This window comes from Lagopus muta, chromosome 5, assembly GCF_023343835.1.
Source record: "Lagopus muta isolate bLagMut1 chromosome 5, bLagMut1 primary, whole genome shotgun sequence".
Taxonomy (NCBI): domain Eukaryota; kingdom Metazoa; phylum Chordata; class Aves; order Galliformes; family Phasianidae; genus Lagopus; species Lagopus muta.
In genome coordinates, this window is record NC_064437.1 from 39882625 (window position 1) to 39906267 (window position 23643).

Here is a 23643-nt window from a genome sequence, read left to right on the forward strand (position 1 = left end):
AGAAGGCCATTAATTCTGTTGATTCCAGATCGTTCCCTTCAGGAATTTTCAAGTGAAGACAGGTATTTGAATAGATTCAGAGCTGAGTGCTTATTTCTTCCTCTTGTGAGAGAAATTAGTAGCTGTCCCCTTTGAGACAAGGCATGCAGCCTATCTGCAGTGCTGCTTAGATATCAGAAAATGAAATAATTTACCTTGTGTTTCTGTCCTTACCCTCTGCCTGCCCACCTACAGTTGGCAGCTGTAACCTGTTACCTCTTTTGCAGGGGAAGAAAACAAAGCTTGTAATTTATTTATTTATTTATTTTGTGAGGGAGGGGCAACAATCTAAAATTAAAAGGATTCCTATATGGAGCACATTGTCTACATTCAGTTCTTGCATTCCTTCAGTTCTTCTTCTGCTACAGTTGTATAATTCAATAAGTAGCTTGTATGGTAACTGTTGAGTCATGGCCTGAAAGCACTGATTGAGCACCTGGGGAAAGGACCTGGGAGCACAGCTGAAGGCAATTCAGCTGTGTGACTGAAAGGGGTGGGAGCCATTTAAGGGCCGGATCTGGAGATCCCTCCTTGGTGAAGCTTTCCCTTGCAATCCTAGTGTTTTCTGATAAAGGTGAGCAATCTTCTTCCCTTCCTTTATAGTATCTTTCTATCTTGCTGGTCCTATCATCGTCTCACTTTTGTTGAACTGCCTTCCTCATCATATTGATCTATCTCACTGCTACGTAGCTCTTTCAGTGTCTTGAGGTGTAGAGAGGCTACTGAACAATAGTTTATTTGTGGTTTTCAGTGATGTTTTATTCAGCTGTGTGCATGCTTACTGTTCTGTGTTGTGCAGTTGTGAGAGAGCACATGTGCACAAAAGCAGAGCACTTGTGTCACAAAAGGTTCTTAATGCTTGAAGGTTCTGTGATATCCACATTACCAAGTGGAAGTAAGTCAGGAGAGGACAGTGGCTAGTACTGATGTCTAAGTAGAGGTGTTTGTTTTTTTTTCACCTTGTTTGCCTTTTACTTTCTCATGTATTGGTAACTGCAGTGAAAAGTGGAGAATCACCAATGACTCCCGGTCACCTGCTGCTGCGGATCTGAGGTTGAGGCTTAGCTGTGCTGCATCCGCATGCAACAGGGCACCATTATTTTTAATAGTATGTCTTCTTTGTTTTTGTCTGTATCGCTGCAGCATACCTGCTCAAGTGACAGTGCCAAAAAGACATTTGTTTCTACTACCATCTTGGGAGGGAAAGTTAAATGAGAAACTGTGGTAATTTATCTGGACTGTAGCTCTAAGTCTTTATTATATAAAACTGCTATGGAATTTTAGGAGGCAATACTTTTAAATACTAAATGTACAGTTATTGACTCTGCTATGCTGTGAAGTTGAAGGAAGGTGTGAAGGGTTTGCACAGTAGCATTTTCATCAGATTGCAAGTACTTCTCTTGAGCTTCAGTAATAATTAAACATCTTTTTTAAAGTGCTCTCAAGAGGAGAAAGTTAGTCTTCTGTGAGTTCTCACTTCAGTAAATTAGAGAGTTCTCCTTTCTTGCTACAATTACTTCAACTTGAATAAATTGAGGAGTTCTTTTAAGACAAAGATCTCTCTTGAATGCAGATATTAATTTTAAGGCTTTGATCAAGCAGGTCACCTGATGTCTGAGACATCCCCAGTAGAAGCCATGTCCCTGTTTGTCATTATGTACCGTGTCATTCCTCTGAATTTCTTCACAAAAATGGGTCCTATTGGCACCTACTTTAATTAAGCTTGTGACACTGGCAGAGATAATGCCAGTTTGTATAGCTTGTTCTTTACTTTCCAGGCCTTCTTTATCAGAGTTAGCACAGGTACCATTCAGTACCCAGTAATAGGGTATGTAGGTGGAGGTATCTGGTTGCATTGGTATCCTCATACTCAAATGGAAGGCTGTAACTCAGACACAAGAAGTTTACTGTAGCTTTTATTGAGGTTCCAAGTGAGTTTCCTCATAGGACTCATGGAAAATACTCAGGCTATATTGAAAGAAGTTGAGCTGCTTGACTTGCTCCAAGCTGTCACACTGCCACCCTTTGTCATGGCTCAGGGTAAAACAAGCTGTGAGGCTTCTGTATAAAGGAAAAGTAGATCTTGGTAGCATTGTGAGGAGAATTTTTGTAGCGTTTCCTTCACTGGAGGAAGCTACGAAAGAGGACATGCCATTTAGCTATGATGCAGATATACTTACAGAGGAATATTTTGCTCCTTTTTTTGTTTGTGTGTCTTTCCAGATACTCTTCCCCCTCCCTCCCGAAATCTGCTGGTCTGTAGGACTAGTACTTACATAGCTGTTTGTCTTATGGTATTAGTGGCTGTAAGGTAACTGAATTGTTTGATTTCCCTTTTCTGTTGGGGAAAAGATTGCAACCACTCAGCAATCTTTGCTGCTCAAGAGGCATTCAGTGATCAGAATTGAATCAACTTAAGTCAAGCCATCTTGAGGCTGAAACAAAAACTTTCCAGGACAAAAGTAATGAGAGGAAAGTTACTTGCTTTTAGTGCTGTATTTCCTCTGCTTGGTTCATTAAGCTAGAAATTGGTCAAAACAGACTCCTCTGGGGAAGGGGGGGGGAAGGGAAGGGGATTTTGGAGCAAAATTAATTAGTTTTGTGAGGTTAAAAATGCACTTTTTTGCTTGGACTGAAATGGAATTTTTCTTTTTTTTTTTTTTTTTTTTTGCCTTAAATCTACGCTACTTTTTATCAGATTTGTCATTAATTGTAGGAAATAGAAGTACAGGAGAGTGATGGAAGAATTTGTCATGTTTAATTTATTCACACAGTGACCCTTACAAGTTGTTGTTTTGCTTCATGAGATGCAGCAGGCTTATCTGAACATCACCTGAGAAACAGTGATGTCTGTATTGAGTTTGAGGAATTTCCGAGCTGTTTTCTCATATTGCTAAGCAATAGATGGGTAAATCATGCCTAAGGATATTCATAAGATGCTGAAAAAAACCTGATACTGTTGGTTTGTGTTCATGTTTGCTACTTTTTTGTAAAGGCTTTTCTAAAGCCTTTTTAAGCTGCAGGGTAGTTCAGAGAGAATCTTGATTTTTGTATGAACAATTTTGTGTGCAGTGATGCACTGTAGAATTAGCAAGAGCTCATAAATCTTCATCTAAACTTCATTCTGAAGCTGCTGCTTTGACACTTAAAATGGCTGGGTTTGATACTTTCCTTGGCTAGGGTAAAGTGCAACTGCAAAATCAGATGAGGAAATCTTGTTAAGAAATGTTGTTGTTCTTGGGATGGATACCTTCAGAAAACTGTGACTGCCACACCGTTGCCCATCATGAAACTGGGTTACAGAGGGACTCATTGTGGCAATACCTCTGCTGCCCATTTAAAGCAGTTTGCCAGTTTCCAGTGGATGTAATGGAAACTCTGGCTGGAAATTCCAAATAGCTTCAGTTAATGATCACTCACGTTTGCTATTGGTAGCATTGCTATTATTTTTTAAATGAAGAATGAGGATGTACAGACTACATGATGCACAATGACATCACTGTAATGGTTCCCCACAAGGATATTGTTGAATTCTGAAGGCTACCTACAGTTCAGCATTAGTCTGATATTCAGGTTCCCTCTGAGAATAATTGAAACGTTGCTGTTATAGTTTCAATAGCAATGACACGGTTTGGATTTTTTGTGTGTATGTTGAAGGCTTAATTTTGCTTTTTTTCGAGGACAACTTTTGAAGATTTCTGCCCACCAATACTTCTTATGACTCCAGTGGCATCTTAGCTGTGTCCTACCCCGAACCCTCCACACCTTTCCCCAGTATGTACATCTTGGTGTTGAATGAGCTTTTCTCACATGGCATTCTGCCAAAACTATAAATACAAGAATAATAGGGAAAATAAGCATCAGAGGTATTTGTCTCTTCAGACATTTTTATTCCCACTGGAGTCTCTAATTTAATTTTTCTTTCCTTTTTTTCCTTCTCTCACTGCTAATCTTTTCTTGTTGATTGATATGTTCATTATACTACACTGAGACATTTTTCTCTCCTTTTTTCATTTTTTGTAGAGAACGCTTTTGCTGCAGTCTCTTATTTCTCTGCTGCTGATGAACTCATTCATCCTCTCTCCATAACAAATGTTCTTTTAATATTTTTAACTTTCATGGTGGAATCCATGCAGAAAAAGACACCCCTTCCCCAGTCCCTTTTATTATCATACCTTTGAGATGATTTCTCAAGCCTAAGCACTTAAAAAAATTCCTCCATCTAAAAATCATGTTCTGTGTATAGGTTTAGATGCAACTTTAGTCTGACAGAGTCTTCCTCTTTATGGTCTACCAGAAGATCCCAAGGCTGCATTCTGAGACCAACCTGTCTGCACTACATGCATGCTGTGGGGAAAGCATTTCCCTTTTGCAGATGTGGAAGAATTGCAGTCCAGAATTCTCTGAATATCTTTCTTGTTACACAGTAACTAGTGCATCTACAAGCAATGCTGTCTGGAAGTATGGGGCTTTCATTGGTGATTGTTCTCTTTTGCTGTTTAGCTTTCCAGAACTGCACACATGAAATATACTACTTGTTTTTGTATTGTAGGAGACCTACTACAGGATTTTATCTTCTGCAGGCCTATTGAGCCTGTCATCTGGGTCTAAACACAACTAGTAGCAGTGAGCGAACACCTTGTTCTGGGTTAGAGGGCTGATTTTTGAGGTAGAGGTGTAATTAACTGACTTGGGTGAAAGGCTCCATCTCTACTGCGTAACTTCTAACTGCCTGAGCATCCTACAACTGTCTTCTGACCCAAAGTGTGTATTCTCTGCAGTGCCAGCACCTTGCATGATGGTGCAGAAGGTATTTCACAATGCCGACCGACCGACTCACTGAAGCTTCACACTACTGGCCCTGCTGGCCCTAATCCTTTATTGCTGTAGGCACCTATCTTGTCTTCAGGTTCCTTTGTCTGTTGAATTAATTGCTATGGGAGCATGCTTTGAGTCTATAAGGAAATGGAGCTTGAATTGAGATGTGTACTGTGTAGGCGCTCCTTTGTTCTTGTTCTACTCACTGTGGTTGCAATGGGATTATTACTTATGCTAATTTAGAGCATTTGGCACAGAATTTTTAAAGAGAATACATTACATCCACTTAGTGAATGCTAGTTTTTGGAAACCTTGCTGAAGAGTAACAAAAGCAAACTGCCTCCATGAGAATTTCTTTAATACGTTCTCTTGAGCATATGGCTTTTTGTTTGTGTTGCAGTATTTTCTCTTTGAGTCATTTACTATTTTATGTAGCTATATATTGTATTTAGAACTGCCTGACAGAGGTTAATCCCATATATGAAGACCTCAAATCTAGTTCTCCTGTGAACTGGGGCAGAAATAGAAATGAGGAATTGAAGCTCTTTTAAAAACAAGACAAAATAAAATGGTCTCAAGTAAGCAGTTGTGTTAACTAGAACTCTCTGGGAACCTTAATGAAAACTATCATCTCTTACATTAAATGGGTCAGAAATACAGGGCTCTGTAAAACTGAATGTAACAGTACTGGACTTGCAATTAGGTTAATAAATTGTTTACAGCTGCTTACTCCTGTGCTTTACTGAGTGTAAGAAAAGTCTTACTGTTGGGGGAAGAATATTCAACTATAGCTAAAAATGTGTAGAGGTGGAGAAGACTGAAACACTTCAAAAACAAGCAGTGTTAATTTTAAATGGTTTTACTCTTAATAAGCTGTAATTGATCCAAATGAGGGCTACTCCAAAAGCAATGCCTCCTATTTTGTTCTGTTGGCACACAAAACCAGATGTGGATGTTGATGGTACTGCAGAAGGGGTTGAGCATTCCTGCCTGTATTCCACTACATGTTGTTGCAGTGTGACAGATGGCAGCAGAAGGGCAGTCTGACACAATGGCATCTGACAGTTGCAGATGAAGTGTGGAAAAAAACAGCATTCTTTGGCCTTCATGGACACGAGTGAATGTTTATGGAGACTGACCAGTGGATGTGAGCACAGTGCAGTGGTAGATAATGTTTCAGCAGTGGTAACAGTGACAGTAGGTCAGCTCTGCTGGTTCAGGCTTTTATAAGTGTGACGTGCAGGCTTTTGAAGGCTGTGGAGCACAATGCCAGTCTTGGCTGGACTGTCCTACCACACCCACTGTATAGTCTGCCTTCTTACTTCCGTCTCTATGAACTGATGAAGGATAGAATGCATGGGCAATGTTTTCCTAGTAATGGCACTGTCGTAGCAGCTATGAAACAGCAGGTTGTCTCTGCTGGTGCAGATTTTTACAAGAGTGGCATGTGGGCTCTAGTTTGTCACTGGTGAAAATGCAGAGCTGATGCTGGTGATTGTGCTGAAGAACAACATCTTGTAGCAGAGAATTTGCCTTATAAAAAAGCATTGTTTTTCTCATTGTATCCGTTGCAGTTTCCATGGCATAAAATAAGAGGCACTACATTTGGAGAGACCTAAGTAGCATGTGAAGTATCTTCTCAAAATACAAATGAGAGTAACAGCAAAACAAATGTCTGCAATGAAGTAGCTAAGATCTGTGTTTGAGAGCAGGATAGAAAAAAGATGAAGCTGTTTTGCATTCACAATGGCAACAGAGCAATATTAGTTGGCAACTGATGAGAATCCAGCTGTTTCTGCTGGGAAAAGATGCATATGTAAATTGGAAAAAAAAAATATCACCTTTTTCAATAGGTGATTTTGAATTTCTGATCTGATTTGCACCACTGTAGGCAGTGGGTATCCTTCATTCAGTGTTCATTGCTCACAAATTGTAGTTAGGCTCCTTAAAGGGATAATGAAACTGCGTGGTATTTTGAAGTATGTTCAGAAGCTTGGAAAGAGAGCTGTGGGGGTGATATAAAGGTGTAGGATCTGAATGGAATAAATGCAGGAGACTGGTAGTTGTATAACACCTAAAAGAGCACATCAGCCAGGTTCACCAACAGATAGCTGAACAGAAACAGTTGTGAGAATGTTTGGGGATGTGTTGACAAAATATGCCGGTGTTATATTTAGCCCTAATAGTACTTCTTAAAGCATGTAATAATTTACTGCGTACTGCTTGTCAAGTATCATCTTAGAAGCTTGATATCAAAGCTTGGCACTTCTCAGGAAGGAAAGCAGGGAAGTACAAATCAATGCCATGGCTCTATCGGGTTTTACTGGCTCTCGGTTCTGGGCATCTTTCTCACAGAAACTTCTCTGCACTGTGCTTTCATTAAGCTTCTCTGTGCAGAAAGATTTCTGTGAAGCAGCACACGCTGGACTAGTGAATAGTCTTCGTTAGCGTACTGAGCAAACACATCAGGTACTGAAAAATAGCAATAGGCTGATTAGTTTCTTTTTTTCACTCTGCTTTGGCATATTGAGGATTATATCATGCTAATGTTTTGTGTAGATTGTTATTGCGATGGAAGTGCCATGGCAAATGATTGCTTACACTGTTGTCTGTCAAAAGGCAGATTGGAAAAAGAAAATACAAACTAATGTTACTATGCTACTCAGTGCTGCTTCCTTGTAATCTCTGTAAAGAGACAGATAACAGTTGTCATTTTATTGTGTTGATGGTGGTTAAAGTAAAGAATAAAATATTTAATAAGGCTTTAATTATATCAGTTATTTAAACATTTCTGGGAAGCAATATTATAATTAAGTACAGTTATTAATTGTATGGCTCAGTGCTCACCTTTGAAAGCTCTGTGCTTCTAAGATATCTGTATCTTTTCTACCAGCCTGCAGCTGGGCTTCTAAAGCTGATGGCCCTCTTGGGAGAAGGAGCCATCTCTGTAGTAGTTACTTCTTGCCACACCTTTCTTCCAGTCTGCAGAGGGCCTCAGGAGGACATGATGGTTATTCCTGCACTTAGAAGTTTGGAAATCGTCTATGAGAAGTAATAAGGGTAGCAAGCAATCAGTTTATCACTGTTTTCACAGCATATAACCCTTTTTCAAGGTTTTCTTTGGAACGCAGCAGTCATGGAACTGTAAACTGAAAAAAAGCAATTCTGGCATATTGGCTATATTTTCTTTTTTAATCTGTCTTGGTTGCTGCTTTTCAAAATATAGATGCATTATACTCTTAATAAATATTTGACTGCAAGTATCAGTTGTAACAACATTCTGCATCCTACTGTATATTTGTATTTGTTAGCTCATACTCACGGATTCTGCAGAGCAAAATCAACTCTTCAAGACTTGATCCTACCCCTGGTACTATTTCTTGAAACAAGAATGTTTTCACAGTCTTCTGAAACATCCGTCAGATTTCTCCTGGTGTGCTGTTAGAGGACCTTTTGGTATACAACATATGTACTTGTTTACAATTATTGTTGGACAAATATATTCTTCAGACAAGTATGCTTTACAGATTATCCAGATCGTATCTTGTTTCTCAAGAAATGTGATCTTTTTTTTCTGGGAATGGTGTCAGTTTGCCTTCTTGCTCATTGCTTTTAAGACCAATCAAAACTATAAACTGAAATATTTTGGAGGTTGAATAGAAGATCAGAATCTGTTTCTCTTTGTAGAGCTGGAGTTTTCAGCTAGGCTGAGAATTTCTCCCATTTCTGAATGATGCTGTACATAAATAACACACTTGAAACAAGCAGGGGCACATCAGCTGTTACACTGAGGTGGTTTAATGCACCCCCATGCTCCCATAGAAACAGCACTGTGTGGAGGTACTGGCACAGCAGCTACCTGCATGGGCAAATGGCAAGTAGGAGAAACAAGTAACGCTTCTTTGCTTAAAAACTTGTATTGCAAGTGCTTTGACCAAATGCTCTTGCAGATCTACAGAAGAATAGGAACTTCTCTAACAGAGTCTTGTGTTCCAGTCGGTCTTTGGGGTTGACTTGAAATTGTGTGAGTTCTGTTTTTACTAGGCAAGCAGGTGGGGAATTCATCTGGCACGTTACGCCAGTGTTGCATATGGAGTTTGATCTGATGCTTCATGTTGAGACGCATCGCTAGTGCTGGATCTGAGGAAGGTACCCCTGCTGTGGGACTGAAGGTACAGGAGTCTTGCCACTGCCCAGGCAGCTTGCAGTGGGACAGCTTAATTGCCCTTACCTTGTGCACTAAACGCAGTAACACCTTGCTGAATCCTCATGCTTGTCCTGCTGTTGCTTTGCATTTGTTTTCTGACAGAAAGTGGCTACTTATTGCAATGTCCCAAATTTTGAGGTTGATTTATTTACTAGCACGGGTCCCAGAAGATCACAGTGCTTGATGCCCACACACACACAAACACCACTGTCATTTCAAAGAACCATTTGTATTTTATTTCATAGGGAATTAATTTGATGGACAAATTAAAGAAGTTTACAAATTAGTGTAATTACAGATTGTGTTCAGCCCTTCTACCACTTCTTTATGAAGGTGGCTCAGATTTTCTTTTATGCAGCTTAAATTTTTGTTTTCTGTAGTCAGAAAACTTGAGATGCAGCAAAAAGGCAGAACCAATTATATATCAAGCACTTGCATAATCCTAAAATATACCCCTCAGTAAGTATATAATGACAGTGTGCACTTTTAAATCAATTCTTCCAGCAGTAACAAAGCTGGGGATTTGATGTGTCTCAGAGACCAATTTCAAGTGAGTCGAAAGAGACAATTTGTCACAGTCAAGTGATCTTAGGACCTGCTGTCTTTGTTTTATTTTTTTGGGGGGAATATGAAGTATAAAAATTTAATGCTGTAATTTTATGGTGATGTTCCTAACTCAATTCACAGGGATTTAAATACAATCAAATAGCAGTCTATAATAGCTTTTGTGATAGTTTCTGAAGTCAGCCCACCCATACTGGAATAACTACCTGTCCTTAGAAGTTGGGAGAAACTGTAGAGATAAACGCAGAAAAAAAATATCTGTTTATTCCAAACTTCAGAGCTCAAAATTCCAGCTTTTTTCCACCTGTCCTGGACTTTGGATTGCGAGTTGTTTACTGCTATTATAAACACAGAAGAGACTGGATTGCAAAGGATGGTTTTGGCTCTCTGTCAGTTCTTCTTTACTTATTTTTTTCCAGTCTCTCAGTCTTGTGGTGTACTTCACACGGGGACACCAGGTGCAGTCCAAGTGAGATTTTTGACAGAATTAATGAACATGGTTATACTGTTCTGTGCCTGTTAAACAACAGTGATGTTCTGCAAGTGCTAAGCCAGTATAAGTAATTCCACATGGTACATAAATGGAAAATACTAGTTTTGGAGTAAATATTGTATGAATAATTTTTATGTTTGCCATGAGATTGCTTCAAATTCAGTTTTCTCATTCTTCAAACATCTGTTTCCCTCTCTGAGGGAGTTTCCCTCTGAGGCTCTTCCCTGAGCCTCCCTTTCCATGGCTGCAATGTGGACCAGTGCCCCTTTCCCTAACTGGCACCCTGCATCAATTCCTAGGTGCTACAGCCCCTACAAGCCTTAGTGGCTGTCAATTGTCTCTGTATTCTTCTGAGCACCCCAGCAATGAGTCCCAGGATGTAAAAGCCAAGTGGTGATGTGGGAGGGTTGTGTGTGTGGAGCCCCCTGTGTGCCTGCTGCTTTTCATGGGTAGAGGGAAATGATGTGTTCTGTAGATGTAATCTGACCCGAGTCAAAGTTTCTACTTAGGTGGCATTTATTTTTCTTGCTGTTGAAGTCCTGAAGCTAATACTGTCCTAGACTTTTAGCTTAAATTTATAGTAAGAAAAGTAGTTTTGCATGTTCTGCAGTTATTCTAGTTTATCTTTCTTGCCAGCAAGTGAGAATGACACCCATATATCACAATCATTCAGATTTCCTTTTTCAATATAGCTTTTCTAGTAATCGTCCTCTACACGTATTGGCTGATGGTCATGTCATTCATTGCTTTATGATACTCATTTTCTGTTTCTGAGTGTATATTATGGAGTGATTGCTTTATTGTGGTAGCTGGCGTGGAAAATGCTGCTTTGCTTGTTGTTTGTTATCACTTAATGACCTTAGAGGGAACGTGGACAGTACTGAGCATATGTGGGGGAGTTCTGTTTTCTGAAATAATTCAATGTTGTCCTACAATGGAGTTTGATATCTTTATCTCCTTTAAGGAAGTCAACAGTAATTTGAGCAAAGGTTCCAGAGTTAATATGGTAGAAAAACTTCAACAATTACAAAGGAAAGTGCAATCTGGCCAGATGTCATTTGTTTGACATAATGGTGTTGAACCGATGACTCACTTATTAGCTGCAGCTACTTATAAGTGAAAGAGAAAGGACTCATCATTTCTTTTCATTATCTATCGAGAGGAAAGGTGAGTCTCAGGTCAGGCTGTTGACTTTCTCAAAGTAACAAGGAGTACAGAAATCCAGAGTAAACTGATGGAGTATAATGTCTGGATTAAAAAAAAAGATGATGATCTGACAGAATTACTTAACTGTCTTTAAACTTTGCAAAACTGAATAAGATGGTCTGGTGCATATTAAAAAAAAAAAAAAAGTCATGTCCTGTTAGAACGACAGTAATGCTGCTGTGAGTAGTCTGACTGCTATTTATGGCTTTTTTTGTTGGTAAACTATGTGACCCTTCTACTGCTTTTACATAGGCTCTACTATGAGCCAGTTTATGAGGGAAGGGAATTACCATAGAAATTGAAAAGGGGTAATTAGTATCAACAACTGAAAGCAATTATATTTGCAAAACTAAGCTATTTGAAAAAGTTGTTTTTTTCTTGATTGATGGAATAATTTCAAACAGAAGAGGGTTACAAAATGCAGATGTGAGTCTCTTGTTGGTTGTCCTTTTCCCTACTTCCCAGAGCAATTGAATCTAGCTGCAAAATTTAGATAAAGAATTTGAATTCATGCCAAGCTGAGTTAGGTCTGCATCTGGAAATTAAATACAGCTCCATTTCTGTGTTAAAACACTGATGAAACGTGGACAGAAATTTCTTGAATAAATCCAGATCAAGTCTTTGCTTTAATGCTGCTTTTCTATTTTTCAATTTTATCATTTTCAAGCCTTTTTAAAAACCCTTTACTACTGTTTTTTTGTTTTTTTGTTTTTTTCCAATAAGGATTTCTAGTTAAGTACTCGACTTCCAAGAGGAAATAGAAAATTAAATATGAAACAAGGAAAACAGTCCAGAACATGTATGGATGAAGTCTGAACTGTTTCATTATACAAAAAAAGCATATGTAAATATTTTGAATTACCTTATATTTACTTCAGTTTTGGAATTGGACTAGACTGAAATATTAAAAAAAAAAATATCTTGTATGCAACCTCACTGGAATACATGCAGAATTTTGTACCTATTAGATGTTTGCCCACTAGTAGTTCTAGATACTGATACGTTCACTATTTGCTCATTCCACAGCACTTTTTCTATATTTTCTGTATGTTACAGAGCCCAATTTAATTTTAACTTGGAGATCTAACGTTTGTGTTACATTTTGTACAGTGTGTTGTGTATTCCTGAATGCAGTCTGTGACATTAAGGTGAAGAACTGTGTTTCTATCTTAGGGTCAAACAAACTGCCTGCCAAGCACACTGTGAGGCCTGACATGTGGCAAGAGGCGGTCCCCTGTGTTCAAACAGGTCTTATGTATCACACCATTGATTCAATTAATGTTAAGTTTAATATTATATTTCTATGTAGGCAGCTATTAAATTGGCCTAATATAACTGGTCAAAGTTGATCTGGTTCAATTAATAGTTGTATCACGGAAGAATATGTGTAGAGCGTAATTTGTAAAATCAGTTTGGAGTAAAAATCCAATATTATCAACAACTTGAAAGTTTAAGGCATGCACAGTCTGTTAGCAAAGGGAGGCTGGTGGACTTGAGAGATCCTTTGTGCTAGTCTTAATGATTTTTTGCTCTGAAGGGGCTTCATTTGTGTTCAGGAAGGTAGAGCCACTGTGTCTGTTTGTGTCTCTCTGGGTGAAAATGCTACGGAGCTTCAGTACTTAAGCACAATTTACATCTCCTGCATTTCACTCTTCAGTAACTTGAATTTAATCTTAAAATTTAGAAACTCTTTAGGGAACAATTAAAATTTTCATAATACTCATTCACTAAAACTTTTATTAACATTTCTGCACGATACCAGTTACTTCAGGAAGTGTTTTTAGGCTGGCTACATTTCAAATCATTTTCAAGTTGTGCACTTAGGTGATAATGAAAATAATTTCCTCTAGCTGAATATAATAACACAAAGGAAAACTGCTTGAATGGCTCGGACTTACCAGCTACTTAGTCCCTGTGAGGCTGCACTGGCTTTTCTGCCTTTTCTTCTGCATTTGTGGTTATCATTATCCCAGATGAAATCCTGGTGTGACTGGGAGAGGCTGCCGGCTTTCTCCATCTCATAATATGATGAGGCAATGTGCTGTACCTGCTGGGAGACATGGGGTCACTTACCTGCCTGTAAGGAATTTATCTCGGCCACATCAGCAGCTTGGTGTGAATTTGATTATATATTCTCTGCTCATCTGTCTTTTGGAGTCTGAGGAACTGTGATGTTAAAACTGGGTATGATCAATAAGAGCTGTGTGTGATGTGCTCTCCTGCTACACAGTTCTAAATGGGTAGCTTCTTGTGTTCGTGTTCAATGAGTTTGACCAACTGTGGTTTGAGCTTCTTGTAACTATTCTTTATCTCTTTGGATGTGTTTAATGAGGTTTAACTGAATCTAGCTGCACAGTGTGATGGAAATGCCAGTACTCTTCCCTTTGCTCAAAGCTATTTGCGTACATGGAAAAAAATGCCCATTTTGTTTATGTGGGAGGTTTTAGTGGCTATTACTTGTCTGGTCATTCATATAATTTTACAGTCAATCAATATAGGAAAATAACAGTAGGTGCTTCTCACTGAAGGAGACCTGGTGGGGTGCTTTGTGATGAGACTGAGCCTGAGGGAGCAGAGTAGTGGGGAGGGCTAGGGGAGCCAAGGTAATAACCGTGCTCTAATGGCCACCCTAACTCAGGAACCAAGACCTGAAAAGATCATTCCTGCTTTGTAGTTTTCCTACCTTCCTCTTGTTAGTGATCAAATCAGATTATCAGTATTTGGTGCTTTCAGGTTTGTACAGATAATCATGTTTTATAGCTTTTATTTGTGTATGTCTCAAGGAAGAGCTGCTTTGTATTTGGGTAATTTTTTTCCTGCTGTTTGCCTGAAACTGATCAGGAAGACAGAACTGTCTTTTCATTCTTCTTCCTAATTTCTCTTCTCTATTTTTAACTTTTCCATCAGTTTCTATCCTTGTCTACAGAATTTCTTCCTTGTCTACAGAACTTCCAGTGAAAAGTCTAAAACTGAAGACACCATTTGATGCAAACATTTGTGTATTGAATCTAACTTCACTGATTTTGTGTTTATTTAGATGCTTGATATAGGAGTTTATGTGAGAAGCCTTAATAGGAAAATCAAAATGCTTATAGGGAGAGTTCTACTGGGTCCCACAGCTCTTGTCCTCATTTAACAGTATTTCATTAATATCAGTTGAGATCCTGTGTAACAGCATAATTACTACATAATAAGACTTAGGTGGCATAACATTATCTGCCTGTAGATCCTCAAAGACAAGGTCACTCAGAGTACAAGTAGTCTTTAAAGTGATGTTTCTGGAACTAAGTGTTCTATCTACAGGAAAAATAAAACAAGTAACATGTTTTAATTTTGACACTACTTCTAGCATTGAAAAAGCAGTTCACCAAAATAATCTCTCTACAGCATTTTTAAAAGCCACTGGTGTTAATGTGGAGTTCATTTTTGTTTATGTAGGGCTACATTAAAAATCAGTTTTGTGAATAGGAAGCTGAGAATTAAAAAAGCAATAAAGGGTGGTTGAGTCATCTGTTGCATTTGGTAGAACAGCTTTAGATTTACTGCCTCTGGAAAACAAAACTGAATGCTCTTATCCTTTTTTATGGAATCAATAACCAGAGCTGCTTAGCGCAGATCCCAGTAGATAATGATGTGTCTTGAGTGGGATTTGCTGTTTCTAGATTGTTGTTGCCCAAAATATTTGCTGAACTTCTTTATTCCTGTATTACCATTCTTAAGAGCTTCTTTTGCATGGGGTCAGCTCATCAATTCCTTTGTTAACAGAACTCCTGAAATAAAGTCCTGATTATATACATTCTCATTATACACTTCCTTCTAGGGACTTCTTGACCATCAAAATGCAATTGGCAAGACAGCCAGTAAAACCATTAGGATATTTGGCATGTATTTCATTTTTATATTCTGCAGAGTGTAGCAAGACAGGACCAGTGCCTAAAGCAGACCTGGGAGGTTGATTTATGTAACCTTGAAGAGGTCACTTAAATCACAGCCTCCCTTGTGAGCACACTGGAACCAGCCCCAGCACACCTGGACTCCACGAAGGCCCCAAGCTGCTGCTGCTGGCTGTGCTGTGTGTCACAGGAGTTAATGGCATAAGAAGTCTCTTAGCTGTTCAGGCACCAAGTCTGGCGTGTGTATTTCTCTGTGCCAGTTCCCGTACCTAATAAATGAGAGCCTGCTTTACTGACTGTATCGAGGGGATTAATCAACTGCACGTTTTTATGAAGTGCCTGGAGATGCCAGAGAGCAGCATACAGCACTGCAAGAGATTCACTGTTGCTGCTTCCAGAAAATAAATTTGAAAGATCTTTTTTTTTTATTTGTGACTCATATTTTTTAACAAGCCTTCAAACTAAAAGGAATGTTTTTGCCTGTTCTTTGATACTGAGATGTGTCACTGGACTCCCATTGTCTGGCATGATGTACTATATTTCTTAATTTGGTCAAGAGTAATTCCAGTCAGATCTTCCAAGATTGCTTCATTTACGTTTGTATACTTGTGTGTATATATAAATGTTTACTTTGTTTTATCAACTGTGCTGACTGTAGGGATTTTTGTTTGCTTTGTTTTTGAGATTGCTTTTGAAGCACTAAGAAATGGTCACTGTTACCCAGCAATAAAGAGTTGTTTGCCTCACTGTTCTTGCCTCTTCTTTCAAAATATAGCTGTCTTTAAATTCTGTGTAACCGTCTTCTCCTCTGGGTGCAACCTTTTGTTTGATCTTTGCGTTTGTTACTTCCAAGGTGAAACCACATTTCGTGTGCCCGCCTTAGTTGAAAAGGCCTAACTCGAAGTATTTCGCTTGTGGGGAAACACTATAATTTGTAATTAAAGAAAAAAGGCCTCTATCATCATGTTGTCTACCGCTATCAGCAGGTTAACTCTTTGGTGTGAAGTAACTTTCTGTTTTCTCTATTTCATCTGTTTTGATGTGATCATGTATATGACCTGGCAGAGAACTTTACAGGCACAAGTGGAACATGGATCTTTACTCATGAGGAGGTAATTGTTCCTCTTCTTTTTTGTGCAGAAGTGGACAATGTGAAGTGATGGGAATCATTCAGTGCAAACATAGTTGTTGGCATCTCTATGAAGAAGGCAAAAACTTTCCATGAGATGGCATGTGGTTTTTCCTTGATTTTCACTGTGGCCAAGTTCTGACTGAAGGTCTGAGGCATAAACAAGTGCTTTAACCACTTTTACCTTTTCCTGATTTCCTGATGTTGACATGTGGAAGTGGAAAAACTTGATTGCAAACTCACCTTCTCACCCCCATGATTAAAAAATACAACCAACCAAACAGCTGTGCAGTCACTGTAAGTCCCAGTCTCTCACAAGACAGAGGGAAGCTATTTCTCATTATCACCCCAGAAACACTGAACTGATTTATTTAGTTTATTGTGTTAAGCTTGTTTCTACCCTTTGAGATTACTTCCATGCTCAGTGCTTACTTACCTTCATTTACCTTCATTAATAAAGACTTCCTAAACAACTAAAAAGGGTGATAATGTAAGGAAAGGATTTGTGTTCATGATCTTTGTATTTTATTTGGAGTTATGATAACCTTTCTAACTCTAATTATGAATACTGTTTTAAGGTTCTCCCTTTCACTTGTTTTCATACAAATGGCATTTTATCAAGCACCCCAGTTTTGTACTCTGCAGTGTAAATGAAAGTTTATTTCAAAATAAACTTGTTTTCCAACAAGATGTGATTCAGTATACTGGGGTAATGAGACCATTTCTCTAATGGATTCACACAATATTTCCAACAGGTCTTTTTACAGAGGGGAAAAGCAGGAAATGAAGTGGGAGCTTCATTTATATGTGAATGTTGGGTATGTGTTATTTTATGCCTTTGCAGTTTAAGCTTTGGCCCACATGACTTAGGGATTATGCTCCAATAATGGCCAGCTGTTATTTCTGTGCCACACTAACCAGAAGAGTGCACATCACTGAGAACCCAGCAGTAAATACCACCTAAAGAAGCTCTGGGTATCTACTGTGTTTTCTGGATTTGACAAGTATGTCTCTCACTGCTCGCTCAGCTCTTTTAAGGCCACAGGAGATGCTTGTCCCTTAGGGGTCAAAACAGGATTTGTTTTGCTCAGTGTCCCATTTGCAACAGTGGCTATAAGTAGGTATGCAAGAAAGAGGGAAAGCATGTCAAGTAAATACATATTTCCAGCCTTCACCTTATTAATCTTCTGATAATTCCTGACCTCGATGTGGTTTTGGTCTGCTTACCTTACCAACTCTCAGTGAATGCATTTTCTGTAAGCTTGAACCTCTGTAAGCTTTTAGCATCTACCAAGTATTTTCTTAAGGAGTCCTATGACTATTTTTACCTACTGTGTGCAGTGCCAGTCCCTCTGTACCTGTGTTTGATCAAGGCAGGCTATATCAAGTCATTCACCCTTTTCACATGCCTGTTGACCTCTCAGGAGAGCTTTCCTTTACAAAGATGGTGGTAACTCTTTGCACTGTGGTCTTACTTATTCAGGCATTCACTAGTTTCAATTTGTAGCACAGGTGCTATAATTTTCTTGGTTGAAATATTAGGCCCATGACTCCTTTTAATCCACACTAGTTCCTGTTTTTGTATTTGATACTAATCAGTCACCTGCTGGTACAAACCAAGGTGATTTTAGCAGGTAGGCTACTTAGCAAATCAGCTTTTGTAGTTTTGGCTTCATCTGGAATGAGTGAAAATTTCCTCTAGTGCAAGCGATTTTGTTGTTTGTGTCACCTCCTTACTCTACATCTGATCCTGCAATCATTTCAGCTCCAGGTGAAACTGTCTATTTCCACAATGAACACTAATAAAAAATATTGTCCAATTGTTTCCATTCCAGTGGCACTTCTGTACCTACACAGGAGCAAGGAAAGACTCTTGCTTTGCTAGTGAGCTCCCATCAAGCTGCTTTGCAGTTATTGGTGGCATCTGAGTAAATGTCTTCTTCACTTCTTGTCATACTGGGATGTCTGTGACAGTGACTGAGGCCCTCTGATTTGTTTCCCGCCCTTTCAAGTCTCTTCTGGTGTAACACAGTTGGTGTAGCTGCACTGTTTCAGCTGGAAAGTAGCACAGACCTAATGTTATACTGCTGTTCCTTAGCAAGACTTTTCAAGGCATGTGGATTCAGTGTTACTTGCTGAGATGATCGATGTGTTAATTGGATTTGACTCTGACCTTTCCTTGGCATACAGTAATACACCATGGGTAGCCCAGCTTGCTACCTTGTCATTTTATTTGTTTGTTTAGGCTCCTTAAGGTTTTCAGAATTTAGGAAGTCTAAAACCTTTGACTAGACCAAAGGTATTTCAAGCTTGGATTTAAAATCCACGAATGCGTTGAAATTAGTGGCAGTTACCTATTAATGTCAATTACCAATTAATGGCCAGCTCTCAGCTCAGCAGTCACTGCACTATTCATAATATGAGAGGCAAATGCATGTATCTCCTCTCTGTGTAGTTTCATCCCTCACGCTGCCCTGTTTTTCTTAAGAAGTGAGTCTTTGTTGTCAAAAGGTGCAAAGAAGCAGATTAATGGTGGTGATAATTTAGCAAAACCTAAAATAAACAGTTCCATATATCATATCTGCTACCTTCTAATTCCAATAAAGGATATGCAGGTAGCAGCTGTCTTAGCCAGTCTAGTTGCAGCAGTGCTTTGTATATTGGTACAGATATATTTGAAATTGCAGAATGTAATAGTACTTGCCATAAATGAAATTCTCAAGACTGAATATGTAGGTCCCACCAGTTGTGTGCAAAAAGGTTTGTCAAGACCACTCCTTTCAGAATTATCAATGCTACTACTTGTAATGGGTTAGCTTCCAAATATATTCCTATTTTAAAGCTTAACTGTTGTCTTTCAGCTCTTTATAACTGAATGTGAAGTCATTTTGTATCAAGAGATTTAGGTTATGGGATATAGTAATGGAACTGTCTTTTTTTCAATTTAGCAAAATACCATTAAGAATTAATTTATGACCTGGCTACATTACTGAATCATAGAGGTATGTAGGAATGTTACACTCTGGGTATCCTTTCCAACAAAGTTCTAAAGATAATTTTCCAAGTACAGACACTTTCTTCCTTCATTGCACTGTCACTCGTATATATAAATATGATTTAAGGGAGCATGTTTCTACTGGAGATGCTGAGGTAGCAAAACGTACAATTACAGATAACACTCAATGAGGTGAAGCTGTGTGTATTGCATGCAATTCTGCATTGCTTAAGCAGCAAATGGGACAAAGGGTGATTATTTTAAAGTGAAATTTGACAATACCTTTATAGAAATGTCAAGTCCCTGGAGGTAGTTCTGCCTGATGACGTAAAAGATTAAAAAAAAAAAAAAGGAAGAAAAAAAAAAAAAAGAAAAAAATAGGGTCCAAAAGAATTTATAAGATCCTTATGAACCACTGGAATACGTATAATGGAAACCTTTCATTTGTGAAGGAGAAAGCCTTGTTCAGTTGTGATGCCTTTATATAAGTTCATAATTCTTTAGTAGTTCTTCAACACATAACAGTCATTCAGAAGCTTCTGCCAGGTTTCAGACAAAAACAATAACAAAACACCAACCAAATCCAAGGATTGGTGCAGTGTGGTGACATAACTCCAGCAGAATTAACTGACAGCATGGGTGGCTGAGAAAAGGGAAAACCTTGTCTCACACCACCACTGGGCAATAAAGAGTCTCAGTCACGTTATTCATACTAGCTGATATCACACTGTGAGTAGTTTATGTATAGAACTTCATCCAAGGAATTTGATTATGAATCAGACCAGGGGGATATGTGAAAGTAGGGAAGTAGGTGCTCTTATTAAAGTTTATTGCAGACTGACACGTTGGGGATAAAGAAGAAGAAAATTGCCTCAGAATTTCTGAGAGTTTGGCTCCTTTCAATTGCGCATTTTATGAGATAAATTTGAAATCAGGGCTCCTGTAAGAGATTCAGCAAATGTAACCAAGCCACAACAGTGGGAGGCAGAGGCTGTGCTGCCCTGCTCTCTACCAGGCTCATGTGCTGCTTTTGAAGAGAGGAGAGCTTGGAGCCCTTCTTGTCTGTATGTTCTCTGTGTGGAATTGCATTGCTCTTCTTCCAATGAGGAAAAATATTCCCAGAGTGCTTTGTCCATTCTAAAAGATAAATCCAGAATCTGTAAATCTTTGTTCTGTTCTTTACCTGACTTCTGTAATTTCATGCGCACATGGTACCTGTAAAATGCCTCCTAATGGAACTAATGGTTTACCTAAACAGATAAACAGCACTTTGGGTGGCAGACAGTGGGGCATGCTATATTCAATTCAAGTCATTTACTAATAGCAAAGTTTCTGCCTAGTTTATATTGACTCCTAAAGCCCTAGAAGCTGGACTGATTTATGTTCAGGACCTGATCCCTTGCTGCTGTTTGAAATCCTTTTTGCTATGGATTGTGATCTGGATGATAATTTATCAAACTTTGGGATTCACAGGATTGCAGTGTTACCACTGGGCTAACAGAGTCTCCTAAAGAAGGGTATGTTCATCTTGTAGCTGCATGTAAATATTCTGAGTTCCTATAGCTTTAGCTAGATGGCTGTATTAATTCATCAATCATTTTGTGAGGATTTCAGTGTTCTCTCTTTTCAGGGGTAGACAAACATTCACTGCTTCAATATATGTTACTGGAGGGTATGGTCCTTATAAACAGAAGAAGCAGTGTTGCTGCCTGCTGCTTTTCTTGGCTAGTGTCTGTAAGATGGAGTGTGCAAGTGAAAAGAGTAGTGGAAAGTGGAAGAACTGGCCCAAATACATCCTTGCTGGATTTGAGAAATATAATTTCAAAAATAAATTGAGCCTGGGCCTAATATCTTACTGGCTTTAAGCAGTAATTTTTTGTCTTTTGACCTCTCAGGGTAGCGATTCTTTGCAGCATGCTTATTTACCTCCTGCTGTCTGGGGGCCTCAGCTCTTCTCACTGCAGAGCGCAGCCCAAACAGTCTTGTCTGGGTGCGTGTGGGCTGGGCTGTTGGCCAGGTGGGCAGGGGCTACTGTGCTGCTCCTGCCTTGCCTTGTGGTGGGAGCTTGCTGAGAGAGCCAGGGAAGGCACAGACTAGAAGCTGTGTTGTTACCAGTATGGGCAGAAACTGAACAAAACATTTCTCCACATGTGACCAATGGGCGAGTAACTCAGCAAGTAACTTACTGCTACTTCTGTCAGCAAAGAGGCTGGCTAGTTAGAGGATGCCAGGACACTTGTGGCTGTATGAATAACAAGGCATGCTGGCAGTGAGCATGCTTTTATTTATATCTCTCTATCTATACATATCTATCTTTATATGCGCTAACCACTGAAATTCAAACTGGGCAGCTGCCCATTGTACCTAGTTACTCACACAACCACAACAGTCTTGTTTTTAGTCTAGTCTGATAACATCTCTGTTGGCAGGAACAACTACAGCTGATTTTGTTCCCTAAGGACTTGGTTTTCTTTTCTTTATTTTGTTCTTTCCTTCCTAAAGGAAGCTCTGTTCAGCAACTGTACTCAAGCATTATACTTAACTGAGTTAAGTGAAAGTTTGTATGTAGCAACTTCGTCTTACTCAGATGAGACTCTTTTTTTCAATTTTCTCTTTTCCTCTTGCAAATTCAAAGAAAGCACAAACTATCAAAATGACCATACAGTTCGAGAAAGCTTCAATTACCTCTTATTTCTCATTAAAGGAACACAAACAAAAGTGAAAATAATTGTTCTAAAGTAAGTGGGCAACCAGAGATCATTAGTATCCCTAGAGAGAAAGAACATGTTTTTCTATAGAAAATGTAGGGACGATGATTTTTGGCAATGCTGGCGGATGTTCAGTGCAGCCTTTCAGAATGCACAGTATTCACTTCATTTGCTAAGTTTGTTGAGCTGTAGATGTGTGCTTTGTATTTGTTAACTATTAAGGGAAAAGAGTATTATATGTTGAATATAGTGAATGTGAATTCATGGCTGAGGGATTTGTGTGGTTTTGTTTGACTGTTTGTTTTTTGCTTTGAGTTTTTTTCTTTTTAACTCCTAACGCAGCAGTTTATGTAGATTAATTTAGAAGAGTAAGATGGACTGATATCCTGGAAGATATCAGTTATGTCCACATAAAACCTGAGGAGTATTTGTGTCTTTGGAGCACCCTTGTATAGCCACCAAAGCATTCCTTCCCACATGATGACTGGGCTGTAAGCAAATCTAAACGAAGAGGAGAGTATTTCTCATGCTGACCATTTCTGGCTGCTGAGATAATTCCAGCTTGTGCAGCTGCTCAGGTACAAGTGTTGCCCTCCAGCTTTGCAAACTAATGGCTGTGATAATTAAGGGTCCTTGTTAGTATGGTGATGGAGAGTCTCATCCAACTCGCTACTGCTGAACAATGTGAACTTTCCTTTTAATCCCTAGATCAAAGAAAGTGTGTGTGACATCTTAATTACATTTGGATAGTGGCAGAAAAGGTGACCAAGAATATAGTTAGCACTTGCACGTAGCTTTGTTATCAAGCTGAAAGCTGCACTGAACATCTTACTTGGCCCAATTAATCAACCAAGTGATTAATCCTAATCATCAGACATATCAGGGCTAGAATACCTAATTATGCATATGCAAGCAACTTGTTTTAGAGGAATTACTATAAGAAATGCTTTGTTATTAGGAGGCATCAGCCCTTTCCAAGCAGAATGGGGCTACCTTGTAGCCTGTAGCTTGTATGCTTGTAGTGTCCTAAATAGGAGAGGGTTGTGCCTCCTGGGCTCTGCACCTTTTCTTCCAGGAGCTCTCATGTAGCTAGGGGCAGAGGGATAAGGCTGTAGTGAAGCAACAACCATTGCAGCAGCTTCAGCATCTGTAGTTCCTTTACTTTCGTTTTGGGAGCCCTTGTTGATGTGTATTTCCTGTATTGGGTTATCTCGAAAAAAGTATCTTTAGAAGATGAGTCCTCATGGCTTCCTGCCTACAGTGGAGAGGATATAGAGGGCAATTTGGTGGTCCTATACTTTCTGCCCTTTTTCTTATGATGAGTGCGCAGATTTCTCTAATGCCTTTGTTTTCCATGATTTGACATTTATAGGCCATATTCTGTGAATTGGAAAGATCATTGGGTGTTAGAGTGAGAAATGAGCTGAAAGAAAAATTGATAAGTAATTAGTAAAGTTAATCCACTTGTGGTAGTGAGCCTGAGGTTTGTCTGGATGTACTGCCATTCAGTTAGTGTTCACATAAACAAAGCAAGGTAGAAATGATCTCTGAAATCCTAGTGACAATAACACTGGTTAAGATAATTAAAGCA

The 23643-nt window shown here is 39.0% G+C and overlaps 1 long non-coding RNA gene across 1 annotated transcript; it reads left to right on the plus strand.

Moving 5' to 3' along the window:
- The first annotated feature begins 554 nt into the window (after positions 1–554).
- Positions 555–15966, plus strand: LOC125693597 (uncharacterized). The gene is made up of 2 exons (XR_007377172.1): positions 555–613; positions 15237–15966. It is a non-coding gene; the product is annotated as an uncharacterized LOC125693597 (long non-coding RNA).
- Positions 15967–23643: the final 7677 nt, after the last annotated feature.